This window comes from Gossypium arboreum, chromosome 10, assembly GCF_025698485.1.
Source record: "Gossypium arboreum isolate Shixiya-1 chromosome 10, ASM2569848v2, whole genome shotgun sequence".
NCBI lineage: Eukaryota > Viridiplantae > Streptophyta > Magnoliopsida > Malvales > Malvaceae > Gossypium > Gossypium arboreum.
Genome location: NC_069079.1, coordinates 113,797,834 through 113,807,992, shown reverse-complemented (window position 1 = coordinate 113,807,992; position 10,159 = coordinate 113,797,834). Strand labels below are relative to the sequence as shown.

Here is a 10,159-nt window from a genome sequence, read left to right as displayed (position 1 = left end):
ATTCTTTGAAACTGTTTCCTGCATAGAGGGTTTCACCACACGATCAGTACTAGTAGAATAATTTATACAACTACATTCGATTTTTGATGTGTTACTCGAATTACGAGCTTGAAGGGTGATTGTTTCATCTCCCTCACGAAATGTGAGTTCACCTGTAACAACATCAATAATGGTTCTAGTAGTCGCTAAAAAGGGTCGTCCTAAAATCAAATGTGCGTTACTATCCTCTTCCATGTCTAGAACAATAAAGTCTACTGGGTATATAAATTTATCGATCTTAACAAGAACATCTTCAATGATACTCTTAGGAAATCTAATGATTTTATCAGCCAATTGAATGCTCATCCTAGTTTGTTTGGGTTTCTCAAGACCTAGCTGTTTAAATATTTTATAAGGCATAACATTAATGCTTGCCCCTAAGTCAGCCAATGCATTATAAACATCTAAACTACCAGTTAAACAAGAAATCGTAAAATTCCCTGGATCTTTCGATTTGTTGGGTAGTTTATTCTGTAATATGGCTGAGCAAACTTCATTTAACTCCATATGTGACGCCTCATCCAACTTTCATTTGTTTGTTAGAAGCTCTTTTAAAAATTTGACTGTGTTTGGCATTTACAAGAGAGCTTCGATAAACGGTAAGTTAATATGTAATTTCTTTTATAGTTTAAGGAATTTACCAAATTGTTCATCTGTACGGTCTTTTCTTGTCGTATTGGGGTATGGCACCCGTGGTTTGTACTATTTACTTACCGTTTTCTGGTCATTGTGGTCCACCTCACCCTTACCTTTACTTACCATAGTTTCTTGCCTCTGTTCTGGTTCGGGTGCAACTAACCTTTTATCATCTTAAATGGTAATTGCATTGATTTGCTCCCTTGGATTAGATTCAGTGTTACTTGGCAGGCTACCTTGTGGTCGTTCAGATATCAATTTAGCGAGCTGACCTATCTGAGTTTCGAGCCCTTTGATCAACGCTTGTTGATTTTTAAATGTTGTCTCGGTATTCTGAAAATGAGTTTTTGACACTAAGACGAATTTTGTTAGCATCTCCTTAAGGTTTGACTTTTTCTCTTGTTGGTAAGGTGGTTGTTGGAAGCCTGGAGGTGGTGGTCTTTGATTCCCTTGGCCTCCCTATGAGAAATTTAGGTGGTTCTTCCAACCTGCATTGTAAATATTACTATAAGGATTATTTTGAGATCGAGGATTATTACTCATGTAATTTAACTGCTCGTTCTCCATATTGTGACCAGAGGGTGGGTAATCTGAATTGCTTGATCCACCTCCACTTGCTTTGCACTGCATTACTGGGTGAACATGTGAAGAACTAAGAAAACCATCAATTTTCTTATTCAAGAGTTCTACCTGATTAGGGAGCATGGTAACCGAATCGACATTATAAATGCCGGCTGTTTTCGTTGACTTTATCCTCATGACTTGCCACTGATAATTATTCAATGACATCTCTTCCATAAACTCATAGGCATCTTCAGGTGTCTTATTATTGATGGTTCCGCCAGCGGCTGTATCAACCATTTGTCGAGTCGAAGGATTCAGGCCATTGTGAAACGTTTGAACCTGTAGCCAGAGTGGTAACCCATGGTGAGGGCCTCTTCTCAAGAGGTCCTTGTATCTCTCCCATGAATCGTAGAGTGTTTCTAAATTCATCTGCACAAAAGAAGAGATATTATTACGTAATTTAGCCATTTTAGCTGGCGAAAAATATTTTAATAAAAACTTTTCGGTCATTTGTTCCCAAGTAGTGATTAACCCTCGTGGCAACGAATTCAACCACTGTTTAGCTTTGTTTCTCAATGAAAAAGGGAATAACCAAAGGCAAATGGCTTCATTAGAAATGCCATTAATTTTAAATGTATCACATAGTTCCAAAAAGGTTGCCAAGTGAGCATTGGGATCTTCGTCCTGCAAACCATCAAACTGAACAAATTGCTGTACATTTGAATTGTGTTAGGTTTCAGTTCAAAAATATTTGCATCTACAGTAGGTCTAACTATGGTCGATTCAGTTCTTGTTAAAGAAGGTTTAGCATAATCATACATAGTGCGCGGAGCAGGATTCTGATTAACAGCAATCGCAGGAGGTAACGGATTTTCTTGGTTTTCAGCCATCTCCTCGGTTGTGGTTGAAGTATCGTCCTCTTGCTCTTCCTTTGTGTATCTTAAGTTTCACCTTATTTCTCTTCGGTTTTTGCAAACTGTGCAGTCGATCTCATCGTAAAAAAGTAATTGTCCTGATGGGTTTCTTCTGGTCATAAACTAGAAAAACCTGCTAGAAGAGAATAAATGAAGAATTAGAAAAGAAAATAAAAATTTAAATTGCAATAAAAGTAAAATGGCTAAAGTAATAAAAATCGAGTGTTCCTAATATCCTAGTTCCCCGGAAACGACGCCAAAAACTTGATATGTGATATTCGTGACATGTTTTAGAGATTTATGAATGAATCATTCTTGAGACTAACTTATTATCACAATTAAGGCAAGTGTACCTATCGAACAGTAGTATAGTTCAGCAAGACCGGATTGTCAAACCTAAGGGAACCACGAGTACTAGTATTTACTTCATTTTTATTATCTAGCCTAAAAAAAATTAAGTGGTTTGGTTATTTAAACTAATTACTAAACTAAGAATGCACAGAAAGAAAATTTGAGAAAATACTTTTGGGAGAATTCGATTGAGGCAAGTGTACCTATCGAAACATTAGTATAGTTCAGCAAGACCGGATTGTCGAACCCAAGGGAACCACGAGTACTAGTATTTACTTCCTTTTTATTATCTAGCCTGAAAAAAATTAAGTGGTTTGGTTATTTAAACTAATTACTAAACTAAGAATGCACAGAAAGAAAATTTGAGAAAATACTTTTGGGAGAATTCGATTGATTAAGACAATACCTAAGGAAAAATCCACCTAGACTTCACTTATTATTTGACTCTGAATCAGACGATTTATTCATTTGACTTGATCCTTAGAAATCTCTAAGTTATATTATTATCTCTCTCGAGACTAATAACGTCTAACCCTAGGTTGAATAATTGAAATCTCTTTCTAATTAACACCCTAGAATTGCATTAACTCGATCTATGGATTACCTTATTAGGTTTCACCTTAATTCGGCAAAATCTTATCACCCTATCTCTAGGCGTGCAATCAACTCCGCTTAATTATGAGAAATTTACTCTTAGACAGGGTCTATTCCTCCTCTGAATAAGAGCTTAACTTGAATCAATATCCTGGAATATCAAAACAAGAATTAAGAACACATAATTAAGAACAAGTCAAATAGTTATCATACAATTCAGATAATAATAACAAGATCCATCTTAGGTTTCATTCCTCTTAGGTATTTAGGGGGTTTAGTTCATACTTATGAAAGAAAACATCTCAAAAGCATAAAAATAACAAAACATAAGAAAACCAAAAACTTCTGAAGGAACTTGAAGGGAAATCTTCAGTCTTGATGATGGATCCGGCTTCTGAGATGGATCAATCGGCTTTCCTTGAGTAATTCCTTGCTTCCTACTCTGCGTCCCCCTCTTAAGTGCCTCCTCAGGTGTTTAAATAAGATTTAGAATGCTTGAGAGCCCTCAAAATTGGCCTTTTCCAAATAGGACTATACTTGGGCTCGGCAGGGACACGCCCGTGTGCGATTACTCCAGCCCGTGGTCAAGGCTGTTGAATAGGCACAGGTATGTAGTCTACTCGTGTAAGTCGTGCTTCAATCCTGCCAAATGGACAAGGCCGTGTGACACTCCCGTGTGAGGAAGCCCAAGCCATGTTGATTTCCTACAGGGTCTATTTTCTCCTTTTTTGGCCCGTTTCTCACTCTTTTTTCTCTCCTATGCTCACCTAAGTATAAAACATGAAATTAAAGGATTAGGAGCATCAAATTCACCAAATCTAAGGAGAAATCATTCATAAATGGGCTAAGCATGGGATAAAAATATATATAAATTATGGTTTATCAGTGAGCTCTATCATCACTCATCAGATACACAGATCTCCAACACACCAGTTGACTCATAGAGTCGAACATATCCCGAAGGTGAAGCATAAAGCTAGCACTATTCAACACACTAAACATGTCCTGTTGAATGGAGCTTAGCTTACGTTCCCATATCTCTCTAACATGTCTCAAGGCCTCAATGCCCAAATCAGAAAACACATATAGATGAGTACTCACAATCCTATGGCATGCCAACCATATCCAACAGTCTCATAAGGTCACAAGGCCAAAATATCCACATCATAATTACACATTGTTAATTTGTAACAGCCCGTTTTTAGGTTAAATCAGAACAGTAGTTTTGGGACCATAAATTCAAAGTGAAAATATTTATTTTATTATTTTAATATAGTTTACAACATGATAGAATAATATTATAAAATTTTCGTTAAGAAATTTTACCATTTAAATGCTTAATTCAGTAAAAAGGATTAAATCGCGTAACGCGTAAACATTCAGTACTATTGTTTAAAGGTATTAAATTGCTATGGTTTATTAATATGAGGGTCCTTGATTGTCAATTAGACCTTAAATGATATAGTGAAAGTTGTTGGCTTGGTATTTTTGAAATTATTAAAAATTCATTAAGGTTATTTTGGTAAAATGTTAATTATGTTATATTAAATAAAACAAAACCAAAATCATATTATTTCCTTCATCTTCATTGCCGAATTTGAGAAATGAAATAGGGGTTTTGAAGCTTCCTTGGTTTCGGCATATTCTTAGCTAGATTAAGGTACGGTTTTGACTCGGTTTTTAATGATTTCTACATTTTTGAGTTCGTTACAACTTAATCTAGCTGACTCGTACCTTCATTTTTAAAACTGTTAAAGATTTTGAGATATGCCATTGTTGAATATTTAGGTATTTTGAAGTTTCTTGTTAGATTATTGATGCTTATTAATAGATATACAAGTTTTATAAAGTGATTTTTTGACAAAAATGAGAATTAGGGATTAAATTATGAAAGATAGAAATGTTGTGGTTGGAAATGTGAATAAAATAAAAATATGGGCTAGTATGAGGTTGTATGAGATTCGGCTATACAAGGGTCAAGGGTAAATTGCATAAATTTTCCATTTTATGTATAAATGACTAAATTGCAAAGTAGTCAAAAGTATAGGGGCAAATGTATAATTTGGAAAGTATGTGCGAATTGAATTAAATGGTTACTAAAAATTTTGAATTTTTTAATATATAGGTAGTCAAAAGTATAGGGGCAAATGTATAATTTTGAAAGTATGTGCGAATTGAATTAAATGGTTACTAAAAATTTTGAATTTTTTAATATATAAACCAAGATAAACCGAGTTCAGGTTTAGATCGAGGAAAGGAAAAGATTAACGAGTAGCCGTTAGTTGATATCTAAGTAACTCGAGGTAAGTTCGTATAATTAGAATCTAACTTTAAATTAATTGTATGTTTTTGAAATGAATGTATATAGATTGAATATATGTGATTGATGGAATAAGAATGCCTAAAATAATGCTTACCATGAAATACGAATCCTGTTTAAACCGTAGATAGTTGTAGGATACAAGTGACATGTCACCAGGGTTACCGTTTGGTGTAGCTCTTGCATTTGTTGCGGACTCACCACAGCTGGTATGAGCTTACTGTTTCAGCTCTTCGGGGCTTACCGTTTTTGTTTTAACTCTACGGAGCTTACCGTTTATCATCTCAGAAGGAGCTTACCGATCATGGCTCGAAAGAGCGGAAATGATGATGAATTGACGGATTACTGATTTATACACTTAATGTGTATCACCCGAGTATCCTTCGATATTTCAGTAGGTTCAATGGGCATAATACCGATATGAAATATGTGGATCATATGATATAAGAGTTATATGATTTACATGAATTATAAGATACATGATTTACATGAATTATATGATTACATGGATATTATGATACATGAGATACTTATATAATTAGTATTTGGTGTTATATGAATGTTACATGACTAACTTATGAATGGTGATGTAAATAGGCATTATAAGCAAATGGGTTGGATTTTAATTTGTTATAATGCTTATTGTCATTTGGTAAGTTTAATTCTATATTATACGTGCTTACTAAGCTTAATGCTTACTCCGTTTATTCTTCCGTGTTTTATAGATTTGGAAGCTTGCTCAATTTGGATAAAGTCAGAGATTACTATCACATTATCCAGTACTTTTAGAACTTATGGAAAATATGTAAATATGGCATGTATAAGCTAGTTTATAGGTTGTGAAGTATGACCATCTTATGTTAATGTTACTGATGTGAATTTGGTATATGGACAAGCTATGTGACATGGCTTGAACTAGTAGTAAATGTTATTTTGATATGTGATTTATACGTGCTTGATTCATGAATGCAAAATTGGTATATTTGAATGATATCCAATGAGGTATGTGTGCATGAATATGTTGGTAATGACAAGATACAGTGAGTTGATATGAATTGTTTGAAATTGGTTATATTTTGTACATGCAATGGCTATAAAATGATTGCCAATTGGGTTGTGAATTGTGGTCATGAATGATTGTGATATTAGGATGGCAGTATGGCTTTGTAAATAGCCTATTTTTGCCCACACGGGTAGGGACACGAGCGTGTGTCTCAGCCGTGTTGTTCGAAGGCCATTTCGAAATGAGCCTGAGCAGGCTACACAGTCACACACACTCGTGCATGTGCTAGGCCGTGTGGCCAAGTCAGTTTCAAGCACGGGCTAGACACATGGGCGTGTGACTGGCCGTGTGGCCAAGTCAGTAGCCTCCCTAATTTTCATACGGCCTGGCACACGGACGTGTCTTGTGGCCATGTGGACAAGTCAGTATGTATGCCCTATTTTGCCATGGCTTAGACACATGGGCGTGTCTAATACAGTGTGAAGCACACGGCCTATTCACACAGGCGTGTGATAGTTGAAATGTTGAAAATTTTCTAAGTTTCTAAAATTTGTATTATGTTACGATTTAGTCCCGAATGTATGACTAAAGTTTGATATGTTTGATTTAAGTACATAATGGATGTGAATGAATTTTATTGATTGAATTATGATGTTTCTGGATAAATAATTGTTCTGAATTGAATTACAAGTCTAGTAATACCTCTTAACCTATTTCGGCGACGGTTACGTGTTAGAGGTGTTACATAATTAGTGATTTAATGCACATAATCTCTGTTCATATTTGTCTATTCACATCACAAACTTGTACACAATGCATGCTTATTGAATTCACATTTAATTGCATTTAAAGTGCCACAATAACGCTCATGAGCGATCATATATCAGTCAACATATGAGTGCCTTAAAATCAGTTTATCACATATAAAAACCTGTTACATTAGCATCATGTTCCACAATGCGACATGTACATACTTACAGCTTTTGCATGCTTTCACTGCACATCTTTGAATCTCTAACACAACATCATTATTGTCATTCAACAAATTTAATATACCCACAATACAATACAATTCACAATATTACATCATAATAATCAATCCATAGTTATTCACATATTCGCATAATTTGTCAAAAAAAAATAAGGAAAATAGAAAGCTTACACTTGGAACTTAGGATAGAGGTTTAGGCTATTCTTAAGCTCTCAATCAACACTAAGAAACATGTCTACAAATAGCAATTCCAAAAACTCACCAATTACGCTTTCGTCAAAAAGCCAAAAGCTTAACCTAGCTTTTCCTAGTCTTTCGCCTTGCTCGTAGAAGGTTCCAACAGTTCCGATGCTTCACACATATTAACCATACAATATACACAATCAAAATTCAGCCAAAGACTCATTTAAACCAACCAAAAGTGCAAGCCTAAGCTATATTCCTCAAGAAACTGAAATTTCGACTAACAAACTTGAAACTCAAATATCTCAGTCTATACTTAATCTTTTTTTCCTAAAACAAATTCTATTCATCTAATTATTCACCTACTACTGATTCTCAACCTTTAAACTACTCAAAACTAAATTATGGTATCAAAATTTTTTTTTTTGGCAATTTTCATGAAAATCCATTAAATCCTTAGAAATCCTTAACAAAACTTTAAAGTAAGTTTAGAAACCTTCAAATCATGTTAAAACTAATTGAAAAACATTGAAATCATATTTTTATCTATAAACCCAAAATTCACCATTAAAGACCCGATTTTTTACTTTTATTTAAAACATTCGATTTAAAGGCTAATAATTCATTTTTTAAAGACTAGATAACATTAATAACTCATAAGGAATCAAAACATTATCTTCGATGACAAAAAATAGAGCGTTTGATCGAAAACTCGAAAAACCCACAAGCTTGACAATGGAGGAAACTATGGTGTTTGGGGTGCTTTTCTTGGTTTTTATAGAGGTCTGTAACTTAAAGGATGATAGAAATAAAAAACGAATTAGGATTTGAAGTTCAAAATTGATTGAAATAGCAAGAGAAAATAAGGGATGACAAGCACAAATTTTGGGGTTGTTTTTATGTGAAATAACTAGGAGAAAGGAGATTATTTAGCTTAGATTTTAAAATCTAATTAAATTGTTTCATAAAAACTCTCAATTTTAACTCTTTTACAAATCAACCTTATTTTCAAAATTAAAGCTATTTAAAACTCATTTCCAGAAATTGATTTAATTTTCTAAAAATCATAATCGAGAACATTACCGATATGCCATGTAACAAAATTTCGAACATTCGAAAGCTAAAATTTCTAAAATACCCCTAAAACTCCTAGGCCCTATTTTGGGGGGTTACAATAACACTACCGGACAAGAGACCTTTCCCTATATGTACTCCAAGGAACGATGGTAAAGGGTGTAACGCTTCTTATTTGGATTGAATCAATATATCATAACAAAGGGATGCCACATTTGGACATTATGACTACTTAACTTGAACATCAATTTCAAAACTTTGTTTTAACATTTTTGAGCATATTTAAAGCTATTCAAGTTATTTCTTGGCTACCTTTAAAGTTTGATTACAAACGAGGACCAGTAAAGGCTATTTTTGGTAAAAACCAGGGTAAACAGGGTCAATGTTGTGACATTGGAAAATGGGTGTTACGACATTCAAGATAAAATAATCCAATGACATCTAATGTTGCTGCATGGCCCAATGCCGCAAAACTGAAAAGTGGATGTTGTAACATTGGGGACAGATTGCCCAAAGCATGTCTAAAACATCTAAAACCAATTCTAAAATATCTTCAGTCATTTCATAACACTTGTAAACATTATACAACATAAAAATCCATCAAAATATCATGTAATTCAACATATATCTCAATCAAAGCTTAGCTAAGTTCTTAGGGCTAGCAAAATACTCAAGATTCACAAAGTATTTTCACTAGTAATCTTGTACATAAACTTTGATTTAACCTATGTACATGTCATAGCCTATAAACTTTGATTTAACCTATGTACATGTCATAGCCTAATATTAAAGGATTAAAACCATACTCTCTTCCAAGCCTTGAGATGTGATGAGATGTAAGGGGTGAGCATTTGATTGAATCGAATCGAATGAAAAAATTTCAAGTTAATCGAGTTGACGAATCATATTTTATCATCCTAACTCGATTTGAAATTTTCTCAAATCAAGTTGAGTGAGATGGAATTCGAATCAAATTGAATATATTTGTTTGAGTTAAATTAAAAAAAATGACTTTGGGTCCTTGTAACTACTGTCACCCATCGTAATCAAATTTGTTATTAACTTTCATCCCTCATAATTTATTTATTAATCTTTTATATACTGGGTTAGCTTATTTGCTTGCTTGGTTGCTTCAATTATCTTTTGATTCTTGTCACTATATATTTTGAAATTAAAAGATATTAACTGTAAAAATGTGAAATTCTAATAAAAGTTATCTTAAAATAAAATGTGAAATTGATACCAACATAAAATTTTAACAAGAATATTTTATGGCATTATCAATAATTTAATTTTAATAGAAATTTATAAATATTCAATATGATTAAACAATTCAATAATATAAATAGTACAAAATGTGAAATTTAATTTAATAATATAAATAGTAGATATAAATAAAAGTATTACTATCTAGGTTTAGAGATTTTTTGGATGATTATGGTTTTGATTTAATGGTAAAGGATGAGAATAAAAGTTTAGAGGGAAAATAA

At 33.4% G+C, this 10,159-nt stretch overlaps 1 non-coding gene across 1 annotated transcript; it reads left to right on the top strand.

Moving 5' to 3' along the window:
- Positions 1–1,594: 1,594 nt before the first annotated feature.
- LOC128282720 (small nucleolar RNA R71) lies at positions 1,595–1,701 on the top strand. Its single transcript, XR_008273075.1, has one exon. It is a non-coding gene; the product is annotated as a small nucleolar RNA R71 (small nucleolar RNA).
- The last annotated feature ends 8,458 nt before the right edge of the window (positions 1,702–10,159 follow it).